Consider the following 12,948-nt stretch of genomic DNA (forward strand, 5'->3'; position numbering starts at 1 on the left):
AGAGACAGGATGAAATAGAGGGGGCCATGGATGTAAAGCTGTTTGACTGTCAGGCAGCAAAGGGCATTTGGCCCTCTCCTCTGAGAACAAAGACTGGGTGAGAACACTGTGGCAGCAGACGGAGGGCACTGCCAGGAAAAAGAGTGGCTTACGCTGTGAAAACAAATGTCAACGCAAACTCCCAATGAACGCTATGTCCATTTGCCTTGTGCTGTCAGGAACACGAAGGTGGCAGGGCTAAAGCAAACAAATCTTGTCAAGAGTTAATTATGCAAGCAGGAACTGCACTTGTAGGAGATAATAAAATGAAGCAGATGAGAGGTCAGGAGATTTTTTCAACCTATTTCCCACCTATTCTCCCTAATGGGGTGCCGTCTTCAAAAATAAGTCCTGCCAAAAAAAGAGCTGGGAACTAGGGCAGGTCTCACCGGGCACAAGGTAAAGCATCTGGGAAAGTTTGAAGTGGAAAAAATTAAAAGAAGCAACCCAGAAATCTTCTTCTAGCAAAATGGAGGGTGGGATGGTGGAAATAACCTTCAGAGAAGCTAAAACGGCTGCAGCCTTTTAGTAGGGAGCGAAAGAGAGGCAAATTACAGCCTGTGCCAAAGGATAAGAGGACACATTTGCTCTTAACGAGAACAGCTTAAATATAGCCAGAGAGGAAGGGGGAGTTGAGACAGAACACTTAAGAGTTTGCAATCATTTCGTTCCATAGATCCCTTGGAACATTTTACACCCTTGCTCCCAAGTAAGATACCCAATATCCTATGTTGGTGAACTTCCACAAACACCTATACCCTGGTGGAAACACTGTTAATCCTACTGTGAATGTAAGAAATTATCTGTATATTACGTAACGTCCACAAGGATATTACACCTCATATCATTAAGGCAACAATCTGAAGTAAGTTACTGATATGTACAACAAATATATAATAATATAATACAATTAAAGTAAGTAGTAAGTAAATATATAAAAAGCAATCAATGGGCCTCCTTATTGCAGTATTTTTTCACAGTATGAACGGGCCAGTATAATCCCCCCCAACATCTTCAACAATCAGACATTAACACTCACCTCTTCTCCACTTTTATGCAACTACTATCACAGTTCATGTGGTCAAATGAGTGCAACAATACGAATGCCTACCATGAGAGACTGGTTGAAAACTGAAAACTGACTGTGTGCTGTTATACTTATATTTAAACCATGATCACATCTTGCCCTCTTATACTGCACCTTACCTTCGAGTGCGAGCATATGGAACAGCTATCAACGCTTTTGCCTTCCGACATGGTTGACACATTTTCCAAGTGTACCCCAGCCTGAAGACAGAAACTCCATCTCCTCTTTCCAATCTTGAAGCCTGTACCTCTTCCTCCTTCATTCCCTTCATGCCAACCTTTACCCCCAAAGAGCACTCTCAAACCGGCAGAGCCCCACAGGGAATTCCCTCAAGCCTCTCTTGCATAAGACAGAGGTGAAAAGTGAGATGTCAGATATAATGTCACCAGCCAAAGTCAGCACCCAATTTTGCTTCAGAAGACACTAAATACACTCTGTGTGTTGCATTCATTAACTCAAGCTTGATAAATGCAACAACAAAAAAAGGATTTTATGAGTATGAATACGTGTGTGTGTGTGTGTGTGTGTGTGTGTGTGTGTGTGTGAGGTGTTAATGCATTTGCGTGTGTTTTTGCATGGATGCATGAAAAGCTCTTTATCAGCTTATTTGTCATCTGTGGCGAGCCAGTGTGTCAGCAGAGCTTAGCTGACCTGGAACTCCTGCAAACATCACTGCAGCGAGCAAACGTAAGCACAAGTGAAGGGTCAGCGACACAGTTGAAGTGAGCTGCACTGATACTTTTGCTTACATAAGATTCAGGGAAACTGATCTATGTCTGCGCGATACAGCTGCTCAAGCGAATAAACTGAGGGAGACCATTGATGTATTTACAGACTACAGGCTCGAGAAAGAAGAATGAAGACAGAGCTCTTGCAGTGGATGAGTAATATTCTTTCAACGATGGGGGTTGAGAGATTCTTTGAATGGGATAATTATGTTTAAGATATGTAGGGCTGTCTAATGTTGATATGCTTGAAGATAATGATTATGAACTGGGCATGCACAGACAAGAACTTTACAAGAGTGCATCACATTATACACTTGTGATACACTGGGGTTGAATTCAGCATGGGACCCCTGTCACGTGTCATCTTCCTCCTCCTCTACACTATGAGCTCTTTAACAAAGGTAGGTGGGTTCAGGGACCTGTTCCCACAGGAGCACTGCGTAACTAATTTCTTCTCAGCTGTCATATTCTTCAAGGGACATAACCGTTATAAATGTGCTTATTGAGATATTCTAATCTAAAATATTTAGAAAAAATAGTTTGAAGCATGAAATGTATGTCTGTTTCAAGTAAGTTTATACACTACAGCCTAAATAGACTGCTCTATTTTTATGTAAATTGTGTCACTCAATTCAGACCAAACAGACTGCAGACCTGCAATAATCTATGTGAAATTACACAGTTGTCACACACAATTTAAATAAAAAAAGTGGAGCTGAACAATATACTGCTTAAGGGAGGGAGATGAAAGCCCATATATTATTATATTATTTAGATTATGAAAACATGACATGCCTTCAACACTGTGACTAACATATTCTAAAACACCATAAGCTTTATCTAGAAGTCACTGTGTGCACAAAATGTACTGTATTTTTGTACAAATGTTTACATATTATTCTCCTTTTGGGGCTCATTTATATTTTAAACTATATATTTAAACATAGAATACGTTGCTTCTGTCTGTCTATGTGACATGAATAGCTCAAAATGTGTTTACATCAACCTTTAGATCTCAACTTCATACATACAGCACAAAGGCTTTTTGGACTGGTACAATAGCAGCTGTAGTGCTGCAGGTGTTATATGATAGTGTGTGTCAGGGCTCCTCAGGGCCTGAGCGCTTCACTTATTCAACCCCTTCACCTTGTGTTCTAAGACGCAGGGATGTAGTAATCTAACACCAGGCAACCTCTGATGTGTGATGGTTTAGTGGATCCAGCAGGCCACTTAACACCGCAGAACACCTCAGACGATCAATGTGCCCATGTACAACTATGTGTCTGTCAGTGAGAGAAAGATAGAATGAGTACAGAGAGATAATAATAACAACCCAATAGACTGACTGAAGAGCCCAAGAGAAACAGTAAGAATAGAGTGAAATGATCTCATCTCACACTGACCTCGGCTACGTTCCAACACGTGCAACAGACGAGAGGACCTTGAGGGTGTGACAATTATCCTAATAATTGGGGCATTGCCGCTGTAAATTATAGCTCTTAATAGAGTATACTAATTTAAAAAAAAGATGGATCAAGATCTAGTCCATAGTCAAAATGTTAAAAGAAGCAATTGGGGCAGGAATTTTACTGGCTGGAGTTGATGTTTTGCAAACTCAGAAATAGAAGCATAAAATCTGACAGTGTTTGCAGGGGACCTGATAAATTAAGGAAATAATTAAACCAAAAGTCTCTAAATTAACTATTGCAAACTTGTAAAGTCTAATTCCTATGTTTCATTAGACCATGCATTACCGTCTACTGCAGTAATGTAGTCAAGTGCTTTTTGGCAAACTTAACCAAACATAACTGAGCTCTCAGCCAACTTTCTCCTTCTTTCTCTGGCTCAAGAATCTGTCTGATCTGTGTAAACAGCAGGCAGGGCCGGTGAATATATGACATTAGGTCTACATAAACACAAACGGGTTGGAAGATGATTGGTAGGCTTGCAAAGATGTGGTTGTTTCACCTAGTGTTTATAAAACCTCACATCTGCTGAGCTGACAGTCCTACCACACTTAATGTCACCTAGCAAAGGCCAAGCCAAACAGTGCCAGTGACTCCTTGCAGGCCACAGGTGTTTAACAGATGACACCCCTGTCTCCGAGGATCCTGGAAACATCTGAGCTGGAGTATCATTGGGCTTTGGACCAGACTCCCTATCATCAGAGGACTTACAGGAATCATCAACCGTTTATCTGTGTTCTGTCAAACGATATGCAGTACCGTGAGGGCTTTGAAAATAATTTTCTTTTTGCTGGAGTCAGTGCTGAGTAAGACTCAGCCAACACCCTTGTTGTGGGGCCTCCTGATCTGAGCAACAGGACAGAGTTCGGAGAGGAACACATTGATCTAGGGGTCCCAGCAATAGTCTTGCATAGCCAGACCACTCTTCTTCTCCGCACTTTGTTTAAGCGCTGTGCCAGTGCTGGAGAAAGGTCTGGTTGAACCAAATAGGATTCTGGTATAGGGGTAAAAACGCTTGTTTGTATTTCTTTAACTCAACCACAATCACAGACGGCGTTAAGGCCAGGTGTTTGGGAGAGTGGGGGACATTTGCACGTAGGGAGGCGAGCCCTGGCTTTAAAATGGCTCAAATGCCATGAGACTTTGAAAACTGTAACACGTACATAACAGAAGGAGAAGATTTATGACTGAAATAGTCGGCCTATGGCAGGCTTATAACCACAGCCTACTTCCTTTGAGTCAGACTAAGGCAATGGTAACCCCCACAACACACATTGCAGCAGCCCCTCATACCAGCACTCTTGTAGGGTTCATTCCCAGGCTATAAATAAAGACTCTCAAATGCACTGGTCAATGGGAATTCTTACCCTCATGAAGAAGGCCTAGAACTGCAAGTCCTTCTCAGTAAAGAGTCTGTACCACTGTGGCATTTGTCTTGCTGGATTGCATTACACTGCTGACTATCACCAACTGGAAAAAGAAGAGAGCAGACGAGAGAAGAGACAACAAGATTAATGCTTCCTACCAAAGAACATCTCTGTATTTGTACAGTCATATTTCCAAGTGGATGACAGAAGCTGACAGTGGATCAGTTGCTAGATTTGCTGGCTAACATACAAGAGAGGGTTTAGACCAAATGTTCTGGCATCTTTTCAGCTTTCCAGAGGTGTTTCAGCTCACTGCTAAGCTTTCTGAAGGGTGTGGTTTGTACATTATATTCCTAAAAGGATATTTATTATCCTTAAACTGAATCCTTGTCTAGAACAGAAAAATGCAAAAGTAATGTTCATAGATAATGTTCATGTTCTATAAACATTACAAAAGAGAAAAGCTCCACCGTCCTTTGGTTTCTGTCAATCTGTTGAATAAGAATATTAACTCAAAGTTCAGCTACAGTGTATATCCTGGCTTTTTTTTTTTAGGGAAAATTGGATGTGATACTTATTCTTTCTGTTTTATGCTGATATTACAGCAGAATAGGAGCTGCAGCTATACTGCAAACGCAACTTAACTACACCTTTCACTTCATTGTTTGCTGCTGACAGGAAACATTTGCGCTAATCTGTAATTGCAATCATGAATGCACTGAACTTCCTGCTGTTTTCCACATCAATTACTAGGCTAGGACATTTTAGGCATGTTTCCAAAGACACAAGTCTAATTCTGAAGTGATGGAAAGAACAGCACTCTACTGAACACTAAAAGGAAACCAGTTACTTCAAGGGAAATGAAAGGGAAAGCAAAATGAAGAAGGAAACAGAATTAAGATTGTTTTGCCCTGATATACCTGAAACAGAGTTCTGCATACAGACAACAGATTTCTTTTTTTTTTTCATTTCTGTCTGGGTTGAGAATATAACAAACAAGAATAGCTGGAAGAACGCCAGAACCTCCCACGCCACCCCCTGCCTTTCCTATCTGCCACATATATGAGAAAGAAACAAGTCTTTTAACAATGAACCAAATGTACTGCACTACACCGTTAAATTCCACAGCCTTGAAGGACCGGATAATATTGCTTTCTTTTATTTTTTTAATTTGCTTTTTTTGGTCTGTAAAATAAAACAAATAGACTTTTCATCCTCATGTCACACAACATTTAGGCCATAATGAAATGGTTAAATAATAGTGAAACTTACTACACACTAAACACTCAAAATTACTCAAACGTGCAAGTGTCTGGCAACTAAAACATGAAATGTTAGTTAGTCAATAAATGAACAAAATTAACCAGCTTTTTGTTCTTCAGAACAGCACAAGCAATAAAAGACATTCTCAAATAACTTATTATCTAAGATAAATGATTTTCCAAGATTAAGACTAAAATCATTGATTAAAATGGTTTTAAAGCTTGGCACTGCAGACGTTTTGTCTCTAATATCATGCATAACTTCTACTGGGTACAGAGAAAATAATGACTAGGTAAGAATAGGTAGATTATAGGAATGGACCAACAAAAGGGTAATGTGGTCAGTGGTCATGCTTGTCAGAGTCTCAGCAAGTGTGTAAATTGTAAATAAAGACATGCTTCTATCCTGCATAGATCCTCATTAACCAGGCCTTCAGTGTCACGTCTCTTCTTTCACTTTTGATTGTGATTTTGCATTTATGTCATCATGACACAGTAGCTGATTGTAAACTGTCTGGGACAGGTGGGAACTGGAACGGATAGAGAGGCCTTTTCTTCCCTAATATCAGGGAATCAGACTGGTCTTTGTGTATTTGGCACCAGGCCTGTTACCAACATAGAGACCACAGTTTTCACTTGATGACAGCGCACACAAAGTAACAATATATGCCTCTCTTTCTTTTTGTCTCTCACCTTCTCTAACTTCAGTTCTCTGGAAGCACCAGTCATCCTGTTTCCTAATAAAGTTCAATGGCCATGTGACTTCTTTAAGCCAGTACACTCTGAAGGCTATAGGAGTGCAAACTGAAAATCTGAAATGAGGATGTGCACTGGGGAGTGGGCTGGGTAATACAGGAAGTGGGACAATTTTGAGTATCTATACAGCAAAACAAAGCGCTCATCCTGTTCTCTGTCAGCAGTGCTGACGAACAAACTCAACATAACTGCTGAGTCTACCACATCTGGGTCGTCTCATGTCTTATCGCAACACTGGATGGAAGGAAGACTCATTGGCTGAAACAAAGAGAACACAAAATTCCTTTTGCACAGCAGATTTTTACTTTTTGTCACAAAGGGAAATCAATAATAACTAACATTAACATGAAATAACATTCTTAATTAACAATCAGCCTGTAGTCAGTTTAGGTGTTCCAGTTCCAGAGCCTTGGTATTTTGTATGCTGGTTCATGGCTACTGAGACACTTAAATGGAGCTGAGCCATCATTAATATAATTAATTGTGTCTGTGCTTTACCTGCTACGACAAGTCACTGACAGAAAAAATGTTTCCAAATGCAAAAAAGTAATCAAATTAGTCAGTGGCATCTATATGTTTTTAGGTTAAACTGACAAGAACAATGGAAGCTTTAGTCAATGTAATATCAAGTCAGGTTTTACTCACTGAAACACACTTTCACTACCTTTCTGATTTCATAGAGGGTAACGGTCAACCACCAGAATGTAAATTATTTACAAAAGCATCATAGCCAGTAAATAACCGAGGCAATTATTCAGTGGACTCTTTGAGCTTTTTCAGCCCTTACGTAGAATGGGACACAATCTAACTTAGATGTGCACATGTTGATTGGATTACGAGAATAACATGCAAGGAGGGTTTAAAAGCAAACGTGACAGCTCATTTTGCTTTATAAGGCCTAGGGCTATTGATACGTTGATTGACAGTGAGATAGACCATTCAGTTTGTAGGCCTCACTTCAACAGCAAGCAGGATGCCAGCGACCCTTTGGAACTGATAGGGTTAACACACAGTAGTGCACTAAGTCTCTTCAGAACCTCTGTCTGACCATAAAGTGTCAAAATGATGTGAAACAGGTGAGTTGTATCTGAATCATAAACCACGGTGTCATTAGACTTACAGTGGATTTGTAAAACAACTTTACGGCTAAATCCAGATGATGCAGCTACCAGAGACCAGATCACATGACTTAATCCTCAACTGTCGGTGCAGCAATCAAATAATTATCGCCAATGATACAACAAAATGTGAATTTTTCATGTTTTGCTGGGTTGTGAAAGAACATCATGGTTTGGGATAAATGCCAGACTTTTGCAACCACTGCCTTATCCCAAGGTCTGTTACATAATAACACTAGTAGTTACATGTTAGGAGTTATACTTTGACTAATAGCAAAAAAATGTATACAGAAATTCTAGTCCTTCAGCTTTTTCTGTGTCCTTTTTCCGGTGAATATCTGCATATCAGCAAATTAACACAGAACATGACGTGCTAGTTGCGTAAAACAAAGCATTAGGTTTACAGCATGCTACTTCTATGTCTCCTGGTACATAATAATTGTGTTCAATTATGAATTTGGCATGTTTCAGGGGTAAAGAAAACATACACAAACACAAAAAAACAAAATCCTGTTTATGAAGTTTCCTTAATGTTTTGTCTCTTGAAGGAAAGACCCCATAAATAGTGTTTAATAAAGAGGAATAGTTGTAAACAATTCTGCAACTCAAAGACAAGTTCTAACACTGCCTCTCCTACTGTCTGCTTCACAAACACATAAAATAAACATGTCACGTGTCGTGTTCAGAGTGCATCGGGTTCAGTCTTCCCTGGGAAAGGTGTGTATAAATAAACTAAGGAGTGGTATCTTGACTGGTGGACTGTCACATGCAAAAAAAACGGTCGGTCCAATAGACAAGTGAAAATGCATAGACAGAAATGAAAAAAGTTTACTGTGTACAAAGGTCAGAATACACAGACACATGTGGCAGATGGACAGCAGGCAGTAAGAGAGCGAGGAGGTCCTGGAAGAGCATTTACTCTGAAACCAATGTTTGTGATTAGTGTTGCAAAAGTTGGACAAATGACCATGTTTCTATATATATATATATTTCTATAATGAGAACAATAATGAAAAAAAAAAAAACACAACAAAAGTCACGGTGGAAGATCAACATGTGTGTAAGGACGTCACAAGAGAGAAGGAACTTCTGCAGAGAGAAAGTAAAGGGGTAAACAGAAAGAGAATTACTGGGTGTAGGAGGAGTGTCAGGTTGCTGCCGATGAGAAATACATAATAAAATTACGTGTGAAACGAGGGATATGATGAAACACAGTCATGACATGTGTTTATTGTTCATTTGAGCTCTGAATATAGTTACACACACACACACACACACACACACACACACACACACACACACACACACCTTCCCACACCAGGGGAGGACCACAGCTGCTTTCGTATGAACCCATTTTTGGAACAGCAAAACTTTTGAACACCTGTGATTCAAAAGATTCCACACACTGTCCTCTTAACTTACAGTCAGAGAAATGTTAAGGTACAGACTGGTACTCAAGTTATTAAGTTACCAGATTAAGGTGAAGGCCTATATCTTAAATATAGATGGATGAATCTGTAGGGAATTGGTAAGATTTTACTGATACCAATGACATTGTTGATTCTGCTTATCGGTGCAATCCTCTATCGATTCCCTTTTTGATAACTGATCAGTTTTCTAAAATAGGCATTCTTGTGAGTCAAGTGTGAAAAAGCTCCACTGTTTTATTTAGAACTGGTTCTTGTACAGTATTTGTTTTCATTACTTTTTCTTGGTCAAAGAAAAAACTGCTAAGCCTGCCTGCGAGGCGCTAATGTTATTATAACATAGGATATTCTCTCTTGGTAATGGAGATAATGGACATGCTGCTCAGTGGGGAAGCAGTGGCACTTGTGCGTAGGGTGTTAAATACATGGCATTCCTTGAATTTGAGCCCATGTTGCGTAGAAAGATGTTTCAGCGTATGGCTTTTTTTCCCCACCCTTACTTGAAAAGATAATTTTACAGATATTACAACTAGCAATGTTGTCATATTCCTATGTGATATGAAACCACGCTTTGGACCGTTTCTTCCTCTCTGCCAAGGCTCCTTCTTGTGGTTTCCAGCTGCATAAATGGTTATAAAATGAACTGAAAAAGCTTGGGCAAAAGATTACGATGGATCGGACAATTCCGAACCGGTTCTCAACTAAAGCGAGTTATCTATTTCCCAACCGCGTCAATCAGGCCAAATTACAGACTGACATCACTAATTGGATTATATGGAACAAGACCAAACAGGTCAGACTGCAGACTGACATCATTCACTGAATCAAACAGTATACATAATCACATCAGAGCAAAAAATCCTGACACAATATGTGACAGTGAAACAGAATTAGTATGTTTAAAAATGTCAAAATAAAGAAAACCTACCAAACCAAGATATAAATTATGTGTAAGTTCAAAAATTGTTGGAGCTTAAAAAGTATATATATATATATGTATAACCTGTCCATAGACAAGGAAAATGAGGATATGACGTTAGAGAAAAAATAATTAAAGAAAAATATCAATCAAGTGAAGAGGACAGTGTGTGGGAGTCCATATTGTTCCATATAAATCCATTTTAAAAGCCCAGAACCAAAAACTGTCTAAACAATAAACATTGTGGACTTCTATTCTAAAATTCAAAAACATGTTGCTACTTGTCCAAAAGGTTTCTTCAGTGAGTGGTGGTGAATTCCCAGCATTTAACCTGTGTGAGTTATTCACACCGTGACAACCCACAAGAGTCAATGAGGTCACATGGTCAATGTGAGTCATTTCCATTAAACTGTTGGGGATGAAGGTGCCTTTAAACCTTCACTTAACAAAGGGCTGCGCTGATGTGGGCAAGTCACCACAGAGTGGAAGACGAAATATAACCAGGGCGTCCAATTGGGAGGATTAATAAACCCTTAGACATTGCAGGTTTATAGTCTTTTGAGGTGAAATTGTACAGCTAAGGAAAGTTATTTTCATTCAGAAATAATTAACAAGGTGAATGTAAAGAAGGTAAATGGTAAATTAGCATAATGCTACAAGAAGAACCACAAATCTGGCTTTATACATATTACTACTCCACTGCAGTTGCCAGATCAGGTCACATTGTACAGCAGCATATGAGATAAGATCAACTGAACACCCCCCTATCCTTCCACTCGTCTCAATAAACTGAATGAGAAAAAAAAAAGCCTTAAGATGCTGACACCCCGGTGATGTCCAATGGGTTACATTTCTCATTCAGGTCTCTATATCTAAGAACTGCTGAGATAAAACTATAGTAAAGTATCTTTACATCTAATTTAATTTGCCTTGTTGTTGAGAGGTTCTTATTTGTATAGGGACAAGTATATAGAAACAATGCTACATACTAACGCATTTATATCTTAAGATAATCTTCAATGCCCATTACTAGATGGGCCTTTAAAATACATACAAGAATAGGGCTGCACGATCAACATGGTAAAAAAGTCATATTGCAATTATTTTGAGGGATTTTATGATTAGAGGGACAATTTTCATTTTCACTGAAATACATTTTGTAGACCAGGGAATCTCTTCAGCACTGCAGTACTTTATCATAATATTGTTGTGTCACATATTTTACCCTTAACAAAAAATTGCAGCTTCTGCAATTTGGAAACTGCACCTGGCCATATTGCCATTTTGATTAATTATGCAGCTATAACAGAAAATAGCTCAGGAACTTAACTCAGGAATCAACTCTTAAACATTTTTTCTTTAACACTTTCGTACTTCCCCCTAACCTTTCTCTAGAACAGAGATGTTCTGTTCTTGCACAGGTATAATGTGGACATGGATGACCTGAAATTGTAAAAATTAAATCCAATAGTCAAGTTTATACTGTTGTTTAAAACACTTAAAACACACCAATTCAGAAGGTGTCTAATAAAAAACATTTGTCACATCTATTCCACAATATATAATATAATAATAATACATTTTTGCTTTAAGCAACAACTAAAATTTATGTTTTTAATGCTCAATATCTAGGCTATTTAAACGTCCTAACTAACAAAGTCAACTGCCCTCAGATGAACTGCAGACTGTATTTTATTTCATTTAAGGATGAGCGCCAGTCCAATGATATGTTTGACAATATCGCCCCCTGGTGAACGTCCATGTGAACTGGATCCATTTTAGTTTATGTTAGTTTTGGTATAAATAACTGTTTTCTGTAATTGTGCTATCAGTCCAACTGTTAAACACTGAACACGAGAAAACTGTAACTATAAACATAAAAATATTCTACATAGAGAACAAGGTGAATTAAACTTTTTAAGTACAAGCATGAGGTACTTTTACATTACTTGAGTATTTCCTGCTTTCATTTAGCTACTAGTAGCTACTAAACTATTTTCAGAGGGAAATGCTGAAGGCAATTTCTTATTTCACAATTTCTTTACAGATAAAAAAAAAATCACCAAACGATTAAAAACACCTTTGTGAAACTTCAATATGATATTTCCCCCTGATATACTACAATCTAATGCAACACTAACACAAGAGACAAAACTTTTCACAATAGCAGTGAACTTATTAAAAGCCAAAATCTCTAATTGTTAAGATTTGTGTGTATTTTCACAAACAACTGGTGCACTTAAATGCTGCTTATGATACATAACATAACGTATATGCAATGGTATACACTAAGTTAATATAAACAGTGAAAATACTTTTTCTCTACACATTCATCTTTAATTGTCAACTTTAGCTTTGGGTAAGTTTTGCGGCTAACGCTTGGATGGACTTGAAGCTTTTAATCATCTTTTCTGTGCTTTGAATGTGAGATTTTACGTGTTATAAAGTACCTTTCCTTCGTTGTCTACGTTTTTGTTTTAGTAAATATACCGTAGGTAAGCTGATCATCAAACATACTTCAATCAGTTGAGCTAATTAGCAATGCTCCATGTTTTACCGTGTTTAGAGGCGGTAGAATAAAAACGGGAAAAAGTACGTTCACATTTGCTGCCGAAACCCGGGATCGAACCAGGGACCTTTAGATCTTCAGTCTAACGCTCTCCCAACTGAGCTATTTCGGCGCAGACATGAAGTACAAACATAAAAATCTGTTTATAATAAGTGATACTACGGTATTTTGGAGACTATACCTCCGAGGTTGTAACTTATGTACAGACGT

General features: G+C 38.5%; 1 non-coding gene across 1 annotated transcript; it reads right to left on the bottom strand.

Annotated features, from left to right (window-relative positions):
• Nucleotides 1–12,777: 12,777 nt before the first annotated feature.
• Nucleotides 12,778–12,850, bottom strand: trnaf-gaa (transfer RNA phenylalanine (anticodon GAA)). The gene has a single exon. It is a non-coding gene; the product is annotated as a tRNA-Phe (tRNA).
• Nucleotides 12,851–12,948: the final 98 nt, after the last annotated feature.

The sequence above is a fragment of the Dicentrarchus labrax genome, unplaced genomic scaffold, assembly GCF_905237075.1.
Source record: "Dicentrarchus labrax unplaced genomic scaffold, dlabrax2021, whole genome shotgun sequence".
In the NCBI taxonomy this organism is placed as follows: Eukaryota; Metazoa; Chordata; class Actinopteri; family Moronidae; genus Dicentrarchus; species Dicentrarchus labrax.